A 25,961-nucleotide genomic window follows, 5' to 3' on the forward strand; every position below is an offset into this window, starting at 1 on the left:
TGCACAGAAAGTTAACTGTCTCTGGTCCCCAAAACAGGACTGACGAACAGATCTCAGGCTGGGGGAAGGCAAGAAAAAAGCGTTATCTGTACAAACAGTTTCAAACAACGCACGGTGACTGTCAAAGAAACCTCGTGGTTGTCGATCGCTTTACTTTTTGTGTGTTGTAAATAACAAGGTAGAGGAAGTGTTTGATATTTTAAGAGACATCGTATCGAAGATTTATACAGCATGCAGTGAAAATAATCATCCGCTAAGTCACAAAGCGTACAAACTCGTACGTTGAGTGATCGTGGCGATCGTGGCAGACGGTCACTGAAGAGGATTGGGACGAAAACTAAAAGGACGACAACTGCAAAAGTCGTAGAACTGATTGTCGCACTCCAGAACCTGTCTGAAACAAAGAAACTGGAAGGGAGATCCATAAGCACGGGCGGGTCAGAGTGGCCGTGCGGTTCTAGGCGCTTCAGTCTGGAAACGCGTGACCGCTACAGTCGCAGGTTCGAGTCCCGCCTCGGGCATGGATGTGTGTGATGTCCTTAGGTTACTTAGGTTTAAGTAGTTCTAAGTTCTAGGAGACTGATGACCTCAGAAGTTAAGTCCCATAGTGCTCAGACCCATTTGTACCATTTTTTGAACCATAAGCAGGGAACTGCAGGGCGAGCTAGAATTGAAAGAAAGAAAAAACACTAATCAGTGATGTAAATGTCCGTTACAAGAAAACGTGATGACGAAGTCGCAAATTCTGGACTATGGAGCAACGGAAGGAAGTAATTTGATCGGATGAGTTTTGTTTCGCACTGTTTCTAACTTATGGACGAGTTTTCCCCCAAGAGTGAAACATGACAAGCGTTTTGTGACGATTTGGGCAGCCATATCGTAGGCCTCGCGATTACTCAAAAATGATTCAAATCGCTCTGAGTACTATGGGACTTAACATCTGAGGTCATCAGTTGAAAGGTGGCTGAGTCACAGCGCCAGAGATTGCGCCAAAGATTATTATTCCGCCGCCTGCACTGGTGCAGTAGTAGTTCAGAGGTTGTCGTGGGCAGTGCTTGTTGAGAGGATGTCGAGAGCAAGCAGTACCAGTTTAGAAGATGTAATGTGCAGTTGTTGTTCTGTAGATGCTGTTCGGTTGGTGTAATGTATAGATGGAAGATGTTGCAATGTTCACAGTGTCAATATATGTTGTTGTTGTTGTTGTTGTGGTCTTCAGTCCTGAGACTGGTTTGATGCAGCTCTCCATACTACTCTATCCTGTGCAAGCTTCTTCATCTCCCAGTACCTACTGCAACCTACGTCCTTCTGAATCTGCTTAGTGTATTCATCTCTTGGTCTCCCTTTAAGATTTATACCCTCCGCACTGCCCTCCAATACTAAATTGGTGATCCCTTGATGCCTCAGAATATGTCCTACCAACCGATCCCTTCTTCTAGTCAAATTGTGCCACAAACTTCTCTTCTCCCCAATCCTATTCAATACTTCCTCATTAGTTATGTGATCTACCCATCTAATCTTCAGCATTCTTCTGTAGCACCACATTTTGAAAGCTTCTATTCTCCTCTTGTCCAAACTATTTGTCGACCATGTTTCACTTCTATACATGGCTACACTCCATACAAATACTTTCAGAAATGACTTCCTGACACTTAAATCTATACACGACGTTAACAAATTTCTCTTCTTCAGAAACGCTTTCCTTGTCATTGCCAGTCTACATTTTATATCCTCTCTACTTCGAGCATCATCAGTTATTTTGCTCCCTAAATAGCAAAACTGATTTACCACTTTAAGTGTCTCATTTCCTAATCTAATTCCCTGAGCATCACCCTACTTAATTCGACTACATTCCATTATCCTCGTTTTGCTTTTGTTGATGTTCATCTTATATCCTCATTTCAAGACTCTGTCCATTCCGTTCAACTGCCCTTCCAAGTCCTTTGCGGTCTCTGACAGAATTACAATGTCATCGGCGAACCTCAACGTTTGTATTTCTTCTCAATGGACTTTAATACCTACTCCGAATTTTTCTTTTGCTTCCTTTACTGCTTGCTCAATATATAGATTGAATAACATCGGGGATAGGCTACAACCCTGTCTCACTTCCTTCCCAACCACTGCTTCCCTTTCATGCCCCTCGACTCTTATAACTGCCATCTGGTTTCTGTACAAATTGTAAATAGGCTTTAGCTCCCTGTATTTTACTCTTGCCACCTTTAGAATTTGAAAGAGAGTATTCCAGTCAACAAGGTCAAAAGCTTTCTGTAAGTCTACAAATGCAAGAAACGTAGGTTTGCCTTTTCTTAATCTTTCTTCTAAGGTAAGTCGTAAGGTCAGTATTTCACGTGTTCCAGTATTTCTACGGAATCCAAACTGATCTTCCCCGAGGTCGGCTTCTACTAGTTTTTCCATTCGTCTGTAAAGAATTCGTGTTAGCATTTTGCAGCTGTGGCTTATTAAACTGATTGTTCGGTAATTTTCACATCTGTCAACACCTGCTTCCTTTGGGATTGGAATTATTATATTCTTCTTGAAGCCTGACGGTATTTCGCCTGTTTCATACATCTTGCTCACCAGATGGTAGAGTTTTGTCAGGACTGGATTTCCCAAGACCGTCGGTAGTTCCAATGGAATGTTGTCTACTCTGGGGGCTTTGTTTCGACTCAGGTCTTGCAGTGCTCTGTCAAACTCTTCACGCAGTATCGTATCTCCCATTTCATCTTCATCTACAGTCTCTTCCATTTCCATAATATTATTCTCAAGTACATCGCCCTTGTATAAACCCTCTATATACTCCTCCCATCTTTTTCCTTTCCCTTCTTTGCTTAGAACTGGGTTTCAATTTGAGCTCTTGATATTCATACAAGTGGCTCTCTTTTCTCCAAAGGTCTCTTTAATTTTCCTGTAGGCTCTATCTATCTTACCCCTAGTGAGATAAGCCTCTACATCCTTACATTTGTCCTCTAGCCATGCCTGCTTAGCCATTTTGCACTTCCTGTCGATCTCATTTTTGAGACGTTTGTATTCCTTTTTGCCTGCTTCATTTACTGCATTTTTATATTTTCTCCTTTCATGAATTAAATTCAATGTTTCTTCTCCTACCCATGATTTCTACTAGCCCTCGACTTTTTACCTACTTGATCCTCTGCTACCTTCACTGTTTCATCCCTCAAAGCTACCCATTCTTCTTCTACTGTATTTCTTTCCCCCATTCCTGTCAATTGCTCCCTTATGCTCTCCCTGAAACTCTGTACAACCTCTGGCTCTTTCAGTTTATCCAGGTCCCATCTCCTTAAATTTCCACCTTTTTGCAGTTTCTTCAGTTTTAATCTACAGGTCATAACCAATAGATTGTGGTCAGAGTCCACATCTGCCCCTGGAAATGTCTTACAATTTAAAACCTGGTTCCTAAATCTCTGTCTTACCATTATATAATCTATCTGATACCTTTTAGTATCTCCAGGGTTCTTCTATGTATACAACCTTCTTTCATGATTCTTAAACCAAGTGTTAGCTATGATTAAGTTATGCTCTGTGTAAAATTCTACCAGGCGGCTTCCTCTTTCATTTCTTAGCCCTAATCCATATTCACCTACTACGTTTCCTTCTCTCCCTTTTCCTACACTCGAATTCCAGTCACCCATGACTATTAAATTTTCGTCTCCCTTCACTATCTGAATAATTTCTTTTATTTCATCATACATTCATTCAATTTCTAGTAGGTGTGGGCTTCGTATCTATCTTGGCCACAATAATACGTTCACTATGCTGTTTGTAGTATCTTACCCGCATTCCTATTTTCCTATTCATTATTAAACCTACTCCTGCATTACCCCTATTTGATTTTGTGTTTATAACCCTGTAGTCACCTGACCAGAAGTCTTGTTCCTCCTGCCACCGAACTTCACTAATTCCCACTATATCCAACTTTAACCTATCCATTTATCTTTTTAAATTTTCTAAGCTACCTGACCGATTAAATGATCTGACATTCCACGCTTCGATCCGTAGAACGCCAGTTTTCTTTCTCCTGCTAACGACATCCTCTTGAGTAGTCCCCACCCGGAGATCCGAATGGGGGACTATTTCACCTCCGGAATATTTTACCCAAAAGGACGCCATCATCATTTAATCATACAGTAAAGCTGCATGCCCTCGGTAAAATTTACGCCCGTAGTTTCCCCTCGCTTTCAGCCGTTCGCAGTACCAGCACAGCAAGGCCGTTTTGGTTGTTGTTACAAGGCCAGATGAGTCAATCATCCAGACTGTTGCCCTTTCAACTACTGAAAAGGCTGCTGCCTCTCTTCAGGAACCACACGTTTGTCTGGCATCTCAACAGATTCCCCTCCGTTGTGTTTGTACCTACGGTGCGGCTATCTGTATCGCTGACGCACGCGAGCCTCCCCACCAACGGCAAGGTCCATGGTTCATTGGGGGGCGTCAATATATATGGAGGTAAACAAAAATAGTGTTTCACATTTCCCTAATGACAATGTCTCTTGGTCACAGGTTCAGTCAACAAAGCGTCTGGCTCGTGTTTATGTATTAGACTTGTAATTCTGGTTTCTATGTGCAATTATAGTATTTCTTGTTTTTCAATTAGTTCATTGTAAATGGTGTTTAAAATATCTAGTCGTATTGAGGAAGAACCGTGCCAGACACATGTATGTTGAATCACAGTTCCACACACAGAACAGCTACACTTGTGCTTTGTTGTTTCGTAGCTTTTATAGTTGCAGGGGACTTAATTAATCAATTGTGTTAACGGAAATTTCCTTTCATTCTTTATTTTTATTTAATGCAGTCAGAGAGCGTACTAATACTACTCAGAGCCAACCGGTTACGAGCCTTCGTAATTGGACACACAGTTACTAAAATTATTGCATTTTAAATAATTAAGCCCCCATGCACAGTCCCCTAGAACTTAGAACTACTTAAATGTAACTGACCTAAGGACATCACACACATCCATGCCCGAGGCAGGATTCGAACCTGCGACCGTAGCGGTCGCACAGTTCCAGACTGAAGCGCCTAGAACCGCTCGGTCACCTCGGCCGGCTCTCACTATTACTCTCTAAGGTCGCATTAGTGCTAAAAATTATACAATTTTGTCCACCCTATGCTACCTCGATTGCTCCCCAATGGTGGCGCTGTGTTCCAGACGAGATGGTCCCTGCTGACTCAGCTCGCTTTGTCCAGTAATGATTTTGCGAACACGTGAGTGACTCCTAGCATGTTCCCTGCTCACCACAGTCACCTGATCTCAGTGTTATTGAGCCTTTTTAGTCTACTTCGGAGAGAAGGGTACTTGATCGCTGCCCATCTCCACCATACTTACACGAAGTTGCCATTTATTTGCAGGAAGAATGGTATAAGGTTCCAGCTGAAACCATACAGTACCTATAGTTACCATTACGGGAGACTGGAGGCTAATCATAACATGTAAGCTGTTTTGAATGCCAATGTTTTTCCTTCGCAGTGATAGGCGTAGTAATGTGTTGTGTTTTTGGTTTTTCGACATTTTTGTCTACCGTCTGTATGCTATGCTCTGTGTATTCTCTGCCCTACCTTATTTTATTAGACTGCTCCAGAAGTAAAGTGGAGAATATTATTCATAGCACACCGCTCTCAGCTTCCCATTTCCGCTGTATGACGATGGCGTCATGGGCGTAACAAAGACTGATGCGCTCACAGTTAACATTAGCGCAACGTTCCGGTACAGCAGTAAATTATACTATGTTCTGCTGAGTTTTCCATCAAACATTTTTCTGCAATTTACGTGAGTTACTGTAGCTCATTTGCAACTCATAAACACAGTTAAAAAAAAAGAACTGGAAAACTCGTAGTCTGAACTACAGTTAGCCGTACAACATATGCAACAAGCTTTTAAATATGCAAGTGTTCATTTGCGCAGCCACGGTGGCCGTAGTTGCCGTATAAATACTTCATTAATTCTGGTACTCTCTATGGATTAAGTGAAATGCTTTTCTTCATCACTATACTGCTTTTGTTTTATAATATCGTCAGTGGTCTCACAGACCAAAATAGACAAAGTAAAGGGAAATGAGTGGTGCTGCAAATTAAAACGAACGGGAAAATAGGAATTAAAGACGGAAATATGTGTTAAATATGCAGGCAACGGTTGATCACTTCCCTCTGTCTTGTCACTCAGGAAGCAAAGGATGTAAGTTCAATTGGTTATTGAGTCAAAAGTTTCAGAAATAGCTAAAATCGTACCTAGTTAATTTTCTGGAGATACTTTGTTCTAACAAGAAACTGACCTTCCGTCAGGAGGAAAGTTGCTACGAACATATGCCTTGCTATACAAAAATAAACACCTAACTCAAGTACGATTCGTGTGCTTAAGCCATCAGCTGTTGTAGTCAAATGGACGTTGACGTCCGCAGCTCTCTTCACGCGAAAAGGCAATATTATAACGATTACAGAAAGAAAATTCTAAATTATTTTGTACAGATGGTTAGTCATGCCATGTTACAATTCTGATCGGTCCTAATGACTCTTAGCCGAGTAGCTAATGGCACTGGGCTGATCATTTTTCATTGTGGATACTTCCGTCGTTATTACAAGGCCACCAGTTCAGTGTGTTGAATAATTTAGGTCCATAAGTAGCAGTAGCACATTCCGTGCTATTAGCTCAAACTTTGAGCTCCCAACGTCATGTGAGCTGAAGAAGGAACTGTATTCTGCTACTGCAGATTGCATTAACTTGTACGCTCTGTTAAAAAACCTCAGCTGTATCACGCACCAGACTTGCTGCTGGGACCTATATCGATTTCTGAATGTTGGTCTTACGGTATTAGTGCGTGACTGATTTTCAACGTCGAATTCATTCCTTTCACTGTGACACGTGTCATAGTTATCTATCTGTACAATGGCATTGGAAGAGCAGTCTATTGCACGCCATTTCTTGCGCATCGCCGGATTGCAGAAACAACTACCACCCGACTTGGAAAGGGACATGCAAAAATGTAATGAGCATGTAAGCAAAAAACGCAGAGGTAGGCCTATGTTATCTCAGATGGGCCTTTCCTTGCGGACGACCACCGCCAAGTAACACAACGGGTAAGTTAATAATTTGCCGCATCATCGTCATTCCCTTTGTGCCATATCACGTAAACAATATTTTACGGCAGAGTTTGTGGACACGTCCCTGTAAACCGATCGTCCACTGCTTCTGGAGTGTTCAGTTCATCTGACAGAACGAAGATAGCTTGTGTTCTGCCAGGATTTCTGGAAATGTAAGCATTTTTTTTCTTGATCGGTTGCAGCACATAGAACGAACCCGTCACTGCCGATTATACATTGAGGTGTTCAACTCACGCATGGAAATCTTCAATACGGCATAATTGCACTACACAAGACGTTGCGTACGTACTGCAAAAATTAAAAGGTACAGCGTGCATTTGTTTCATCTGACCGATTCACACGAAATAATTTATTGTCTCTCATTCTTTCCACAATGCTATAGCTCCAGTTTTCGTTGAAATATGGAATTAGTAGAGCTATTTACAAAATTCAATCTGATGAGATCCTGCTGTATTTACCGTTCGCAGCGAGGCCGTTAGTGTGTATGATCATATGTCAAGAACACAGATTCTATTTCTAGAAATCTTAAGATTTTTTTTTCTCTTGTTTGAAAGCTTCCTAGACAGCACTGAAACTTGTAAAGAGAATCGAACACCTACTTGAAATAACCGAGCGAGGTGGCGCAGTGGTTAGCACACTGGACTCGCATTCGGGAGGACGACGGTTCAATCCCGTCTCCGGCGATCCTGATTTAGGTTTTCCGTGATTTCCCTAAATCGTTTCAGGCAAATGCCGGGATGGTTCCTTTGAAAGGGCACGGCCGATTTCCTTCCCAATCCTTCCCTAACCCGAGCTTGCGCTCCGTCTCTAATGACCTCGTTGTCGACGGGACGTTAAACACTAACTACCACCACCACCACTACTTGAAATAGAAGTGTCGACTGCAGTTCGGAACATTTGCATTAACGGCTGGAAAAGCTGTATGCAAACCACGTGCTTGCCCATACTGCTGCGCAGTAACGCTATAGGCAGAGGTTCACAGGAGTTGGGAGGAACTCTCATCCAGATCGCAAAGTCAAGTTTTGAGTAGCAAAACTAAAAACTGATACGTACACTGCTGCCTATAAAAACTGCAATACAAGGAAGAAGACAATAACAAACTACAAATTTGCATGAAATGTACTTGGATACACAGCTTATTACCAGTTAAGCGCAACTGAACAAAATAGGTAGTAGCTAAGCAGTCTGTTATTTGTTGATGAGAAAACGCAAATTTCTCATTCAGGAATCTCATTTGAAAGCCTTGCAGGATTCACTAGCCTCACGGGACTGGCACCTGAGAGGGCACACATATATACCTGCGTTGGTCAGAATGCCACGACTGTCATACGAATATTGAATCATTCATTTCGTCCAGGAGGATCATACTCAATGCCACGTAGGATTCAACAGCCCCACGCGACTAGCGTCTGAGAGGACAGACATACAGGGTTTGGATAAAAACATGGAAACACCACGAGAAACTCATCCTTGAACATAAATGCAGATGCCAGCCAAATATACAGGTGGCGCTATTGTATTTAACCACGAACGGCACCTACACAATTTCCTCAATACTTTGGAAGTTTTAGTCGTGGTCAGAAAAGTGGTCTGTGTAGTTATGAGTGCATTATTTCGGAGCTCAGTGCATTCGAATATGGGCAAATAGTTGGCACCTAAATGTAGGGTACTTTCTAAGCAAGGGATCCGAAGTGTTTGGTGTTTCAAGAGCCCAAATATCGAAGATTTATACCCAACTCAGGGAAAGCAGAAAATCGTCTGCTAAGTCACAACGCGGAAGAAAGTGCGCATTGAGTGAACGTGAAAGACGATCACTGAAAGGATTGTGAAGAAAAATAAAAGAACATCAGCTGTAAAAGTCACTGCAGAACTGAACGGCGCCCTTACGAACTATGTTAACAAAAAGAAAAAAACACTAAGGGAGCACTATGCGCTGGGAATTAAGGGGCGAGCTGGAATTACAAAATCACTCATCAGAGATGAAAATGCCCGTAACAGGAAAACGTGGTGCAGCAGGCATAAAACCTAGACTATGGAGCAATGGGAGAAAATCTTGTTTCACACTGTTTCCAACTCCTGGCCGAGTTTATGTGTGCCGTACGCCATCACAAGCCTGCGATTCAGGCTGCTTGCTGCCGAGAGCGAAACATTGTGGGAATTCGGTGATGCTTTGGGCAGCCATATCGTGGTATTACATCGGATCCTTACTTACTCCGCAAGGTCACATTACGGCCAATGATTATGTGATCATTTTGGCTGTCAGGTCAACCCATGGTGCATTGTTTGCTCCCAAATTGTGCTGCTGTTTTCCAATACGACAGGGGCACTATTCACACAGCTGGCATCGTCCAGGGCTGATTTTGACAGCACGAAGATGGATTGTCGCATCTCCCTTGGCCTACCCAGGCACCAGATTTCAATGTTATTGAGCCTCTGTGGTTTATTTTTGAGAGACGTAAGCTTGATTACTGCACAACTCCACCATCGTTACCTGAACTCACCACTATTTTGCAGAAAGAATTGTATAAGATTCCTTTGAAAACAACATAGTATTTTTATTTACTCGTTACGAGAAGACTGGAGGTTGTTTTGAATGCCAAAGATTTTAGTACACCGTGGCATAGTGATATGTTATGTTTTTGGGGTTTCCATATTTTTGTCTTGGCCCGTATATTATTTTCAGCCACGTAGTTTACCTTGGGTCAGAAAAACGCCTTCTTAGCAGTAAGACACGTTTCAACACCGACAATGAGATGGCATCTGCAGTACCAGAAATTGTCAGCCCTTCGACAGTAAACTGTTGCGAATAGCCGGCCGCGGTGTTCGCAGGTTCGAATCCTACCTCGTCGCAGGTTCGAATCCTGCCTCGGGCATGGATGTGTGTGATGTCCTTAGGTTAGTTAGGTTTAAGTAGTTCTAAGTTCTAGGGGACTTATGACCACAGCAGTTGAGTCCCATAGTGCTTAGAGCCATTTGAACCTTTCTTTTTTTTTTATGCGAATACCTGACGCGGTGGTATCCTCTAATCAGAGGGTGTTCGACTGTTGCCCTCGCCAGCACGTTCTCTAGATCACTCACATAATAAAAACATCGTCATTGCTTGCCGAGACACTGGCATGCCATCTCTCATTACGTACTAAGGTTGGTCAAAATGAAGCAGAGTTGAAGCAGTACGAGATGACGTTCCTGTGTGTGTTATCGGAGCACAGCTCAACTTAATGCACAGTCTGGTTAAAGTCATTCTTAGTCACAGAGGTCGCAGCTCCGCGCACTAAATTTTGCATGCTATAAGCCCCCAAATTACCTACAAATATAATCATGTACTCCTTCTACCATACTTTACAAGCAAAATAATAAAATTTCCTTACTTGCAAACCTTCTAGTGAGGCAATTTTAATGGCCAATGGTGTATTATGAACGCAAATAGCTTGATATTACATCTGTTCCATTAAAGTAGATGTTCATGCCGGCCGCGGTGGCCTAGAAGTTCTAGGCGCTTCATTCCGGAACCGCGCGACTGCTACGGTCGCAGGTTCGAATCCTGCCTCGTGGATTGATATGTGATATATCCTTAGGTTAGCTGGGCTTAAGCAGTTCTAAGTTCTAGGAGACTGATGACCTCAGATGTTGAGTCTCACAGTGCTCAGAGCCATTTGCACTATTTTTATATTATCAATTTAATACTCTCGACTAATAGTGGATATGACACAGTAAGTGATTATTTACGATCACATAGTACGTATCCTTCACTTGAATTATTGAGAGTAATATAGTGGATGATGAAGGTTAAACTAGTGGAAATAATATCGGGTGATTATGATTAAAGTGCAGGTATTCACAGTGGTTCAATGTGGGATGGAATTAACGTCTGCAGTGCAGTTGGTAGACATGCTACTGTGTTAAGGCAGAACCGATTTACGCTGGAAACAAATTAGTTACAATTTGGCCACCAGGCGCAAATCTCGTCGACGTCTTCTGTGTTCATATAAAGGACATCTGATACAGAAACATTTCTTTATCTTTCTTGTACTCACAACGCCAAATTTGGACCTGGTGTCCAAAATAGGAACTATTTTTCCCAGCGTAAACCGGTTCAAATGGCTCTGAGCACTATGGGACTTAACATCTATGGTCATCAGTCCCCTATAACTTAGAACTACTTAAACCTAACTAACCTGAGGTCATCACACAACACCCAGCTATCACGAGGCAGAGAAAATCTCTGACCCCGCCGGGAATCGAACCCGGGCGTGGGAAGCGAGAACGCTACCGCACGACCACGAGATGCGGGCTAAACCGGTTCCGCATAAACGCATTACAATGTCTATCAAGTTTCATTGCCATACGATAATTACTGTGGGCCTCTGTGGATAGCTGCACTTTAATTCTAACCACCCGGTTCACTGGTCCCCTTGGCAACATGTCTGTTAAGATCATACACTGCGCGTTAGCGTGTGTGGTAGTCCAAGCAGATGCTTGCTGATAGACCCCGCACCACACAGTTTTATGAACAAAACACGCTCTGGTAGTTCGGCGAGCACCTGAATTTGACGATCAACGGAAGAAGAAACATACGTGGGTTAGACAAGTAATGGGCTTTATGCCATGTCATGGACACATGTACGCGCGCTTGGCACCACCCGCCTAAGGCTGTGGATGCACTGTGCATTACAACTGTAGGGGAGGCTGTTACAGTGTGCCACGTTAACATAGCCTGAACGTAGACGTGTTGTACGAGATCCTCCTAGCGGACTGGGTGTCTACAACACGTCCTAAATGGAGCGCTATAGTTCGTATGTGCCTATTGAGGACAGTATGCCCATTTTATCTGCCACCTTGGTCCAGTTAAACCACACAGTTACACTGCGATCTCCAGTCTAACTACTGCGCTACTTGGGTTTCACACGGACCAATCAGTGACATAGAAAAAAGTCGCGATAAAAAAAAATTGCAAGGACACAGTGAGTTCTAGAAACAGCCGTGGAGAGCGTTGTCTGGTCCGGACTGTGGAATGGGGATCAGTCATTCAGGCACGACTCAGCAGTCATGTGGACTCAGTACCCACATAGATGCAGACTCACAACCCGCTCTCACAGGTTTACTTGCGCCACTACATTTCTCATATTTTCTAACCTTGCAGAAGTTCTCCTGCATACCATGCGGGAGTACTACTGCCGGCAGTGCGGAAAAGTAGTTCCTCAAGGTAAGCAGGAGAGTTTGTGTGAGGTTCGGAAAGTAGCAGAGTGGTATTCCACCATCCTTCGAGCTTGCATCCGAGACAGTAACATTTAATACACCTGTTTACCTTAGTCGCTGACTGGATTAAAACAACTTGACGCATCGGGAGGTATTGTCGAAAGGAAAGATGTGAGAGAGGTTGGTGAGTAAAAACTTGATAGCTCAGTCGTCAGAGCATTTACACGTCGAAGAAAAAGTTTTAATCTGCTACAGAGTTTCAAATCAGTGCACACTCCGCTGCAGAAAGAAAATTCATCCCATGACTTGTTCTTTAATCGTGAGGGAATTACAGATTCTTCCTGAAATCAGTCCGTCTGATGGAACAGTTTAACTCGGTAGTTCAGAAGCTCTGCGAGAGGATAGGCTCGGGAGTATGTTCCCCTCTCACATTTTTTGTCAGTTCTAAAGTCATCCCTAACATAAACAACACAACACTGTACTCGTTATGTACATCTACAGTTTTCCGTTTCACGCGGGAGCAGCAGTGAATGTCAAAGGAACGTAAAGGCGCAATTTTCGTTGCTAATTAACCCTATCCGTTATTAGAGCAGCTAAAATGTTTCAGGGTTAGGAAATATATAGCGTGGGGAGACACACGATGTTGCCTTTTAAGGTAACGAGAGATTTCCTTGTCTCCAATCGGAGAATTACAGGCCACAGCGACAGGCTCGTCCTATCATCTTCTAAGGAAGTGTTAAACTTTCCCCTCATGCAATTGACTAGGAAGGAAAAAAACAGAGACCCTGCAAAGTACACAAACTACGGCGGTCGCACCTATGAATACTGCAGATTAGTGTACGTAGGGAGCCGGCCGGGGTGGCCGAGAGGTTCTAGGGGCTACAATGTGGAACCGCGCGACCACTACGGTCGCAGGTTCGAATCCTGCCTCGGGCATGGATATGTGTGATGTCCTTAGGTTGGTTCGGTTTAACTAGTTCTAAGTTCTAGGGGACTGATGACCTCAGAAGTTAAGTCCCATAGTGCTCAGAGCCATTTGAACCATTTGTACGTAGGGGTATTCGTACTGCATATAACAATACTGTACAATTTTTTAAAAGGTTTCAGTTACTCGCTTGAAATAAGCCGTCACGATCAAAGTGAAGAGAGTTATTTATTTTGCCTGATGCGTGGGCAACTGTCGCGCTCAATAAAAGTGTTATTATCAAATATAAATCGGTAGTTTATAAATCATTGCCAGCTCCCTATTAGCCTATTTCTTTGTAGCGACAAACGTAGCGTCAAAGGTGAGTGGACAATGAACTGCCGACCACACACCACCTACAGTGACAAGAGACATGGTACTAAGATTATAAGTGAGTGAAAATTAAAATCTTGTGTCATATATCTGAAGCGAAACATCATGTGAACTGCTACAACCAGTGGCACCCCACGTCCTTAGCAGTAATGTCAGATAGGGTTATTTCACAAGGGATACTTACTTGTACTAACATCTTACCCAGGATGAATTTTTTTTCATACCATTTAACTGCCTTGCAGGGGGGGGGGGGGGGGGGGGGGAGCGGGCGTGATGTTTATTCTAGCAGATATTTCACGCCCTCGACGTGCTCGCTTGGTTGCGACAATCTGGCGCATAACCACTTGCCCTTCGGCGTCCGCTATTGATCTACATGAAGATTACAGCTACCAGCTGAGGGAGCCATAAGTTTGTGCCCACGACTCGCCATAAACGATACCTCTACTGCCTGACAAAGAGATAATTAGTACTGGAGCCACTAAGTGTTTACTATCGGAAGTGTGGCGACTCAAAACACGTGATAAATCTCTGTGATCAGCGAGCAAAGAGTAGGCTTTATCTTGTTGTACAGTAGAAATCACAGGGCATCTGTGGCTGTCGCATATTTTGTTCTGGACACAGAGGTACTTACTGCAGTGCATTAAAAAATTACCCGATGAAATTATACATGTAGCCCCCTTTTAATGGACTCGTGTGCACTCGTGCGTACTCTAGTAGGTTTTATGTTTGAGTTTGTCTGTTTGGAGAGAGAGAGAGAGAGAGAGAGAGAGAGAGAGAGAGAGAGAGAAATATTTTCTGTGCATTTTTTTACACTTTGTGGTACACCATAATTCTGAAATAAAAGAGCACGAATAACATTGTGCGGTGTATATAGAGTACACACACTGACAATATACTGTGTGTGAATCAATTACGAAGCAAAATACGAGGGCGTGCTAAAAAGTAATGCCTCATATTTTATTATTCTCTTAACAGTACTGGATGAGGTACTACATGGTGGGCCAAATGCAAGTGGCCCGAACGAGTGGATACTATTGGACGTCAATTTATGCAATATTAACGGAGGTGGAAATGACATATTGTTACCTCGAAGAGGATGGAGCAACTGCTCGAACAGCTGGCTGAGCCTTGGAGCACATTTACACACTCTTCACGCATGACAGTGATATTATCAGAGATTACTCAGGTCGCGGTCCTAGCTGGCCAAGCAGGTCAAATGGTTCAAATGGCTCTGAGCACTACGGGACTTAACACCTGAGCTCATCAGCCCCCTAGGACTTAGAACTACTTAAACCTAACTAACCTAAGGACAACACACACATACATGCCCGAGGCAGGATTCGAACCTGCGTCCGTAGCGTTGTCAGACAGTGTAAAATTACTTTCTTTCGTGAGCTCTAAAGTCTAAGGCGTATCGCAACAACCCTCATAAACTTCAAGAACTGCAGCAGAACATTTCGGATGTGGTTGCAGCAATTCCTGCAGTCACGTTTCGATCCGCCTTCAACAACTTGCTGACCAGGGCCCAAAATGCCAAGAGATGAATGGTGGTCACTTTCAACTTCTGTTATAGTCATGTTAGTACTTTATTTTCTTCCTTCTGCTGTGTTTCTTCGTACCCTGGAACTTTGTTCTCTGGGTCACTTTTATTTGCCCCCACCTTGAACATATCATGCTTATTACTCGATCGACTTTCCCGCTTCGTTGACCCAAGTTCTAACCCTCTGCCGCTAGAGGCCTCCGGATTGTAACCTGTAACACAGCGGAGTGTAACGTAACTATATCGGTGTGTGTGAAACAGGCAGTTGTAATCGAGTTTGTAACCGTAGAACACCTGCCTCCAACTTAAATCCATGAAGAATGAACTATGCTTACAGTGAAGATTGTGTTGACATCAGTAAGCTCTGTTTCTAAAGACTGGAAAGTAGCACAGGTCACACCAATATTCAAGAAATGAAAGAGGAGTAACCCATTGGATTGCAAACCCATATCACTGACATTAATTTGCAGTAGAAGTTTAGAGCATATACTGTACTCGAACGTTATGAATCACCTTGAAGAAAATGACTTATTGATACATAACCAACACTGGTTCAGAAAATATCGTTCTTGTGCAACACAGCTAGCTCTTTATTCCAATGAAGTAATGAGTGATGTCTACAAGGGATCTCAGATCGATTCCATATTCCTAGATTTGCAAAAGGCTTTAGATACCGCTCCTCACAAGCGACCATTAATCAAATTGCGTGCATATGGAGTATCGTCTCAGTTGTGTGACTGGTTTCGTAATTTCCTCTCAGAGAGGTCACAGTTCGTAGTGACAGGCGGTAAATCATCAAGCAGAACAGAAGTGATATCTGGCGTTCCGCAAGGTAGTGCCATAGGCCCTTTGCTGTTCCTGATTTATATAAATTATCTAGGTGATAATCTGAGCAGCCCCCTTAGATTGTTTGCAGATGATGCTGTAATTTACCGTCTCGTAAAATCATCAGACTAACAATTCCAATTACAAAATAATCTAGTGAGAATTTCTTTATGGTGCGAAAAGTGGCAATTAGTACTAAACAAAGGAAAGTGCGAGGTCATCCACATGGGTACTAGAAGAAATCCGATAAATTTTGGGTAAACGATAAACCGCACAAATCTAAGGGCTGTCAATTCGACAAAATACCTAGGAATTACAATTAAGAGCAACTTAAATCGGAGACCACCTAGATAATATTGTGGGGAACGTGAAACAAAGACTGCACTTCATTGGCAGAACACTTAGAAGATGCGACAAACCCACTAAAGAGACAGCCTACATTACACTTGTCCGTCCTCGGCTGGAATACTGCGGTATGGGATCCTTACCAGGCAGGATTGACGGAGGACATCGAAAAAGTGCAAAGAAGGGCAACTCCGTTCGTGTTATCGTGCAATAGGGGTGAGAGCGTCACTGATATGATACGCGAATTGAGGTGGCAGTCACTGAAACAAAGGCGGTTTTCTTTGCGGCGAGATCTATTTACGAAATTTCAATCACCAACTTTCTCTCCAGAATGCGGAAATATTTTGTTGACACCCACCTACGTAGGGAGAAACGATCATCATAATAAAATAAGAGAAATCCGAGCTCGAATGGAAAGATTAGGCGTTCCTTTTTCCCACGTGCCATTCGAGAGTGGAATTGTAGAGAAGTAGTATGAAAATGGTTCGATGAACCCTGTGCCATGCACTTAAGTGTAATTGCAGAGTAACGATGTAGATGTAGTAATGTGCGACGTTGGGTTGTTTGCGCTCGTAATTAAGGAAACGGTGGTGTTAACCTCAACTTGGTCCCATCCGATTTTCATCTGTCTCCAAACTTCAAGAATACCTTCGAGGACATCACTTCGATAGTGATGAAGTGGTGCAAGCAGAAGTAAGGTTGTGGTGCCGTCAACAAAGTCAAACATTGTATAGTAACAGCATTAGCAAACTGATCTCTCGTTGGGAGAAATCTGTCCATCACCAGGGTGACTATGTTGAGAAACAAATATGTAGACATGAAGAATAAATATGTAGAATGTTAATAACGTGTGTCTTATTTAAAAAGTTTTATGACCTTCACATAAAAATTCGGAGTCATTATTGTTCAGCATGTACTCGTACTTTATACAGAAGTGGTGTTTTTAAATCTGTTAATACACGAAGCTTTGCACCAGGAATTACAGAATTCCCAATTATTAGAGTTAATAACTATGTTACTGATTTTTACTGGTCATGTTGTGTTCGTATTTCAGTACTATCTGGTAGCTCGTAGTGGGTTAATACAGCAATTGTCAGCCAGCAGAGTTTATTAAAACGTGTAGGAGTTTCCTAACTTTATTTCCTCTACGTTTCGTTAGTTGAAGATAACATGTGGGAGTTACGGCTGTTTGCAAATTTGAAGATGCATGGTAGCGTGTTACAATTGCCATAAACGTATATAAATTATGTGACTATCAGACTGAGCGAACAATCGTAAATTATTCTCGGACGCCGTCGCTCATAAAATGTCAAAGGGGTAGGAAATAAAAAACACTAAACTATAATAAATCACACTAGAAACGGGTAAACACAACATAATCAGCATAAACAGAAGGATACGATGTTGTACGAGAACATGAATTCATCTACATCGCAGGGAGCAGAAGAGTCTTTAAAGCACAGTGTAATGCTTTAGCATTTCTGAATCCTTACCGAATAACATTGCAGAAGAAGACAGGAATATTTAAACAAGATTCTGCTGATTCAGGAGCGTACCGGTCTATTCAGTACAAAACGTGTGGCGTTACTGATCAGTGGTTCTCCTCGGGAAACTTAGAACGGACACAACATTCACCTTTGCAGAGCCTTCTGGCAAAATTACAAGAGACTGTAGTCCAAACAGATATGCTGTATCAGCATAAAATACGTCATTCACATACAGGAATCGGTGGAACATAAAGACTGAATTCTTTCACCACCCTCCACATCTTAAAAGCCTTGATCCGTCCCATCACCTTCTATGCCAATGTATTCGGAATATCTGTTGCACCAAAGTTCTGTCACTTTCGTCTTATCAATTGGCACCAAGCCGTTCGTCTTTCTTTCTGCTTCCTTTTATCATCCCTTAAACGAATTCTTTGTCAGTTGATCACCCCCCCCCCCCCTCTCCTCACACGTATGAAAACCTCCGTGTGTCTCGTCCATCTCGTAAACTCTACTCCCACTCAACTAACACACAACATGTTACATCAGAGCCATTCAAACCGTCTTCTCTCACACTATCCCCTCCCACTGCAGACTCGAACTCGGAACCTGTCAGGAAGTTTCATATCGGTGCACACTCCACTGCAGAGTGAAAATATCATTCTGGAAACATCCCCCAGGCTGGGGCTAAGCCATGTCTCCGCAATATCCTTTCTTCCAGGAATGCTTGTTCTGCAAGATTCGCAGAAGCGCTTCTGTGACGTTTTGGAAGGTAGGAGACGAGGTACTGGCAGAATTGAAGCTGTGAGGGTGGGTCGTGAATCGTGTTTGGGTAGCTCAGTTGGTCGTCAGTCGTGTTCCGGCACTCGGCCAGTGCACATCGCGCGGTGACGGGCGGTAGCGCGGGCCAGTGTTTACGTCGCGAGCAGTGCTGAGGTGGAGAGCTGAGCAGCGTGTGCGAGCGCTGTTAACGTTTGTTTCTGTATAACTGTTGTAAGATGTCGACAATTAACAGAGCGAACAGCGTTCAGTGTGTTTTCGATCGCGCTGCCTTGCGACCGACGGCGTTTGAAATTCATGAGTGGATCTTTGAGGATTTGAAATTGCCTGAAGATATAGTCGGCACATTCCATTTGGACTTTGTGCAGTACTCGTTATTTATCAAATTTATTTCGAGTGACACTTACGAGAAGTTCGCTGAGGAGCATGTTGGTGTGAGACCATTCCGTCATAATGATGGCAGTATTAGTAATGTCCAAATCGTGCCTTCGGGATACGGAGTAAGAACCGTCAGGGATTTAATGTGCCACCTGAGTGCCCTAATGATCTGATTGCACGTTCTCTGTCACTGTACGGCGCTGTTTTGTCAGTTACAAATGAAAAATGGTCGAGTGCCTATCGCTACCAAGTTAACAGCGGGGTGCGCAGTGTACGTGTAGATTTGAAAAAGCATATACCTTCGTATGTTGCCATTGGCGGCTGTCGTGCACAGGTAACTTACATTGGTCAACCCCCTACCTGTTCGATCTGCCATTCAACTGAACATCTGCGGTTGAACTGTACACGTAGACGTCCATTTCAACTTCCACGGGAACGTCCTGCAGACGGTAGTGAAAAGCTAGTACCACTATTGAGTGAGGTGGTCGCGGGGGCTGTACCACCACCCCGGCAGCCGGAACATGTCAGCGAGGTGGAGGTGCCAGTTCAGGTGGAATGCAGTGCCAAAGACATTCGCGGTAGGACGGACGTCGATTCGGCACCGTCATCTTCACCGGGGCAGTTACCGCTGGATACCAACGATGCGCCAGCCACCTCTGAAACTAAGCCGTGTGAGATACAGGAGCGGGTGCAGATCAGGTTGCCTGAACCACCCCTGTCGGTAGAGACTGTAGCAGACACGAAGAAAGGCCGCCGAAGGAGAAGCAAAGGGAATAGTAGCAAAGAGGAAAAGTCGAATGCTTTAGGACCCGTGCACATGTCAGAAAGTGGCAGCGAGACTGAACCTCAATCTTCTTGCCCCGTGCGCTGCGAGGACACCGCGAGGCAAGAACGCATTCGTGAACAAACTAAACACCTGAAGGCACTACTGAGCGCTGAAAGGGATCAGAGTACCGTAACGGCCAAGAGGAAGAGCGAGCAGAGCAGCGAGCAGCTGCAGCAGCGATCTCGCAGGAACTCGCTGACGTCAGTCGCAGCCCCGCGTGGTGGCCAGGCGGATGCGACCACGTTGACAGACTCAGCCGGCGGTGGCGGGCAGGGCGGCGCGCGCACCGCGCAGCACCCCGACAGCAATGAGCCGTGGTGGCAGCAGAACGAGGAGATGCAGCAGTAGCTGCTCTCGCGCATGACCATCGCGCTGCGACCTTCCCCTCCCTGGTCCGTTATTGGTTTTGACATTTCGTTTCGTACTCCAAACGTTACCAACGAGTTTGGTTCAAAGCCGGAGAGAAGGACGATGCGAAAATCACAGCTCATTGTCCTCTGAACTATCATGGGTGACAGCCAAACCTACAACATTACCACAATTAACGTCACTAGAATTCAAAGTGCGGTGAAACTCCGTTCGCTAAATGATTTCTTGTATGGTACCAGCGTTGACATTGCCCTCCTACAGGAGGTAGTCACAGCCTTAGAAGTGCCCGGTTACGTTCTTATTGATAACATCAATTTTCAGGATGCTGTAGGCACTGCCATCCTTCTGCGCGACGGTATACCCTTTACGGATGTGCAGCGGCTGCCCAGTGGTCGTGGCATTTCTCTTCGAGTGAATGGTGTGCAGATTGTTAACGTGTACGCTCCCTCAGGTAGCACTCATAAGAGAGATCGTTCAAAATTTTATAAAACCGAGGTTCCCATTCTTCTTAGCGGTTACCGTGAACATCTCATCCTTGGTGGTGACTTCAATTGTGTGCTCAATGACAGAGACCAAACTCCTAACACGAACAGATGTATCGAACTTGAACTTTTAATTCATGGCATGCGTCTTCACGATACATGGGAACAACTGCACGGTGAACGGGTAGCGTACACCTTCGTAACCAGTCATTCTGCCAGTCGGCTGGATAGGATCTATGTGTCCGATGCCCTCCAGCGACACACTGTGAACTGTGACATAGCTCCTGTCAATATCTCCGACCATTGTGCATATCAGTGTTACCTCAACCTACACCGCCAGCCAATTTATCGCGGGAAGGGCTACTGGAAATTGAATGTCAGCCTTCTGCAGGATGCCCAACTTGAAGAGGAGGTGAACTTAACGTGGCAACAGCTCCAGCGGCACCGACGTCGTTACGCTAGCGTTCTACAGTGGTGGATTCAGTGTGCTAAGCCTAAATTACGCCTGACCGTCATGAGCTACGCCCGACAAAAAAGCTTTTCGCAGAAACAGACTATTGAATTTTATTATCGATGTTTGAGAGAACTGTACAGTCGCACTAACAATCCTTCTCGAGACATCGACGTAAAGATCAAACGATATAAAGCGAAAATCACGGCGATACAACGCCAACGCATGCATGGCATCATCGTGCGAGCCCACCCTAAGGACGTTGCCGCCGAAGAACGGGCCTCTCTGTATCACATCCTGAGAACGACGAAACGGTGTAAAGCCATGTTGATTGAAGCCGTCGTTGATGACGCTGAGAATGCCATCACGAAGCAACGTGACATCATCTCGCACGTCTACGACTATTATAGTCAACTTTACAAGAAGCAACTCGTTGATGAACACTCGTGCGAGGATTTTCTTAGGACCTTGAGCTGTCGCTTGTCACAACAGGATAATGCAAAGTTGGAATCTGTTTTCACACAGGACGAAATCCGACTGGCGGTTCACAGTGCAAAGAAAGGGAAATCACCAGGACCTGATGGTCTCAGCGCTGAGTTTTACCAGCGATACTGGAACGTCCTCGGTCCGACACTCCTCGAGATAGCGAATGAACTCTGGCACCTGGAAGTCATACCCAAGGCATTTACGGAAGGTATCATCCTGCCCTTACCGAAAAAAGGGAACAGCAGGAAGGTTGAAAACATGCGACCCATCACACTCCTGAATGCCGACTTCAAAATCATCACCAGATCGATTAAGCTAAGGATGCAAACCGTTATGTACAAGGTTTTAGGCAGTTACCAGTACAGTGCAGTGCAAGGTCGAAGTGCAATCTCAGCTGCCTGTGATTTGAGGGACATCATCGGTTCATATGCTGAAACTAAAGGACAGGGCGCTCTGATCTTTCTAGATTTTGAGAAGGCTTATGACCGTGTACGTCATGATTTCCTCTTTCAAAGCATGAAGAAACTAGGATTTGGACCTCATCTCATAGAATTAATTCGCAAACTTACTACAAACGCCTCTTCACGGATTCTCATTAATGGCCATTTTACAAAAGAAGTTTCCATCGAGCAGTCCATCCGCCAAGGATGTCATCTCTCAATGATTTTGTACGCAATTGCAGTAGAGCCGCTCCTGAACAACTTAGTGCATAGCGGGATCGAGCTTAGCGTCGAGTCTGTCATTATCCCATGCATTGCGTATGCTGACGATATATGCGTAACTGTGTCATCATCGCAACAACTTCTGTCAGCAGCAACTCTTCTACAAACATTCACGTTTCTTTCAGGAGCAATACTCAATAGAACTAAAACCACAGTTTTGCAAATCGGTGGCGGTATCGGAGACATATCCCATGTTACCTGGTGCAAGGTAAAGGATTCTCACACAACCCTCGGTGTTACTTTTGAAGCCAAACCAGACAAATTCCTGACGAAGAACTGGTCACACATGCTTCATAAATTACGTGCTGCTTTGATGCTTCACTCCGACCGTGACTTGAACATACTACAGAAAGTTAAGACCATCGAGATCGCCATTACGAGGAAGATGAATTATTTGGCGCAAATTCTTCCAATCTCCGACCACCTAGCCAAGAGTATACAACAAGCGTTATGTTGGTTTATTTTTAGGGGGCATATTTTCAAAGTTCAGTTCGATACCTTAACCTTACCTTCGTCCAAAGGTGGCCTTAACCTCATTAAAGTACACAAAAAATGTGTCACCCTGCTCCTAAATCGCATCAGGAAGGAGTTTCGTACCCGGAGGACCAGTCTCATCAGAAACCTCATTCAGCGGTGGAAACCTCATAGCTTGGACCCACCCGTTAATATCGCCGGCATTCCACTTTCTTACCGACATGTGCGACTATACTACATGGAAATGAGCTACATTCGACACAACATCGTCGATACCGGAAGCCTGACGAACAGGAAGCTTTATGACCTTCTCATGACAACAAACCACAGGAATCGTCTCGAAGAAAAATATCCACATATACATTGGAGTATAATATGGCGGAATGTGCACAACGACATGTTACCGTCACGCGTCATAGCAGACTGGTATCTCACAGTCAACGATAAAGTAGCAACGAATGAAAAGCTACATAAAATAGGCCTTCAACCAACGCCCAACTGTGACGCATGCGGAAGAGTCGATACGCTCCTTCATAGGTTCACTTGCGGACATGCAGAAGAAATTACAACATTCCTTCGTCAACGATTGTCAGTGATAGACCGTACGACGCCCAGTGGTGTAGAATTTTTAGAGATCACTCAGCCACAAAAACTGAGGTATCCACGAGCAAAAAACAACGCTACAACGTGGATCATGGGCCACACAGCATCGTTTATTATGCAGAATAGGCATGCTACTTTTCTAGACTATTATTCTTACATAGAAATTGAACACTTTAAAATAAGCCAACATTGTGACTACAGGAGGATATTTGGAAATATGCTGAAAATCATAATTAACGGTTAAATGCTTCAAATACAATATTTGGATAGTAGAGGTTGCTAGTTGCCTGTATGTCTGAATCCTATTTGCTTCCTGGGACTTTATTTCTTGCCGGAATTTTAAGATACTATTCAGATGCTCACCAATGCAGAAGGCATTTTTTTTCCTTCCCATTTTTCTCTCAACATTTTCCTTCTCTTGCAGAGCAGCGGAGCAACTTTCCTTTCGACAATGATGTGATAGTCTTTTGTGCACCTCAAGAAGACATTTCCTTTCTTTTCTTATATTGCGCAACGGCAGCCTAGAACTCATAAATACTATATTCATTCTATTTTCATTACAAATCGGAGCACATGTTTATTTTTCACTTCCTAAAAAAAAAATAAAAAATAGTTGGTAGAGCACTTGCCAGCAAAAAAAAAAAAAAAAAAAGATGGTGGAGCACTTGCCCAAAGGCAAAGGTCCCGAGTTCGAGTCTCGGTCGGGCACACAGTTTTAATCCAAAAAAAAAAAAAAGTTGGTAGAGCACTTGCCCGCGAAAGGCAAAGGTCCCGTGTTCGAGTCTCGGTCTGGTACACAGTTTTAATCTGCCAGGATGTTTCATATCGGCACCCACTCTACTGCAGATTGAAAATATCTTTCAGGAAACATCCCCCAGGCTGTGGCTAAGCCATGTATCCGCAATATACTTTCTTCCAGGAGTGCTAGTTCTGCAAGGTTCGCAGAAGAGCTGTGAAGTTTGGAAGGTAGGAGACGAAGTACTGTCAGAACTGAAGCTGTGAGGGCAGGTCGTGATCGTGCTTGGGTAGCTCAGTTGGTAGAGCGTTTGCCCGCGAAAGGCAAAGGTCCCGAGTTCGAGCCTCGGTCCCGCACACAGTTTTAATCTGCCAAAAGTTTCATATTTTATGCTCCATGACACAGATCGCCGTTAGCGAGTGCGGCCCTGCAACGATCGTCTGAACGGATCAGGCCGGAAGAGGGAGCGTTGTTGCCTGGGGAATGGTTACTTGGCGTCCACTGGCGAATCTCGTCGTTGTAGGAGACACAATGGATCAACATACGTAGGCATCTATCCCTGGGGACCATGCAGTTTGTTTTTCCTCAACAAAGTGGCATCTACAAGTAGGAGAATGCAACGTGTCACACAGTTTGCAGTATACGTTCGTGGTTCGTTCAACGCCAGGCCACCAAACCCGCCGGACTAAATCCCAGTCGAGAACCTGTAGGACCGTTTAGATCGGGCTGTCCGCGCCGTGGATCCTCGACCGTGAAATCTCGGGCAGCTTCCCACGGCTGTGGAGTAGGCATGGCTGCCATCCCTGTTGGTACCTTCCAGAAGCTCACTGACTCTTCTCTCAGCGGTTTGGGTGCAAACGGTGGTTGATCAGGGTTTTACCAGCTGGTGACATTAATGTGACTAGGCTTTGTATTTTACTGGTATTAATGGTTGTGGATAAAGAGTGGTGTGTTGAACCAATGCCAGACTACACTCTCCCTTGGTGGAAGAGAAAATGAAAGAAGAATAAAGGAAAAAGTCGTAGATAACACACACACTTAAAACCGGGTGAAAATTGAATGTTCCTAGATTTAGGAGTTAATATTAAAGTACTTCGTTAAAAGCCATGACGTTAAACGTAATTAACTAAATACTCTCGCCACGTGCAACGAGCGCAGCTATATTTCACACATCGAAAAATTAAATTCTTCTGTTGACGAGATACAGTGCAAGCTTTATTACAAACTAATTAAATTGTTATTTGCATATTCATGAAATACCTCATTTATTCCTTAATTGTATGCAACAAATAATACACACATCCGCCACATATGAAATTATTTTAGTTATTAATCTATAGTTACAATTAAGTTCGTTGTGATGCAAACCTTCTTTAACGTTCTATGTGTGAATTCAAACATGTTTGTTTGACTCCCTTAACGATAAATAATACTCATAGGGTAGCACGTGTGGCGATTAATATGTTTATATGTTTGCAAACAGCAATCAGTCCAATAGTTTTACCTGAAATGTGGAGGACATAAAGTCTGATTGACACTCGACAGAAATTGTTCTTCCTTGAGAAATTATTACTGCACCATTCAGCTTTGTCATCAAAAACACATAATTAAATGTCTAAACTCCCGTGCTAAAGTGTGAGTGAAGACGTTACTGATAGCTTAAGTATTACAAGTGCCTATTCAGAAAAACGGTATCTAGTCACATACCTTTCTCTAGATTAAATTTAATATTTTAAACTGATTCTAACTGAACATTTTACAATAAAGTATGTACTCGACAAGTAACACGGTTATCTGTTATATAAACAGGAGATTCAAGTGTGAACTGTGATGAATTGTGTGGAGTGTAGCCATGTATTG

The 25,961-nt window shown here is 43.7% G+C and overlaps 1 protein-coding gene and 1 non-coding gene across 2 annotated transcripts in view; one reads left to right on the forward strand and one right to left on the reverse strand.

The window, feature by feature from the left end:
- LOC126298404 (gamma-aminobutyric acid type B receptor subunit 2) overlaps positions 1–25,961 on the reverse strand; it is a 1,564,981-nt gene that overhangs the window by 714,265 nt on the left and 824,755 nt on the right. The window lies entirely within an intron of this gene.
- Positions 24,383–24,459, forward strand: Trnas-cga (transfer RNA serine (anticodon CGA)). The gene has a single exon. It is a non-coding gene; the product is annotated as a tRNA-Ser (tRNA).

The sequence above is a fragment of the Schistocerca gregaria genome, chromosome X, assembly GCF_023897955.1.
Source record: "Schistocerca gregaria isolate iqSchGreg1 chromosome X, iqSchGreg1.2, whole genome shotgun sequence".
Classification (NCBI taxonomy): domain Eukaryota; kingdom Metazoa; phylum Arthropoda; class Insecta; order Orthoptera; family Acrididae; genus Schistocerca; species Schistocerca gregaria.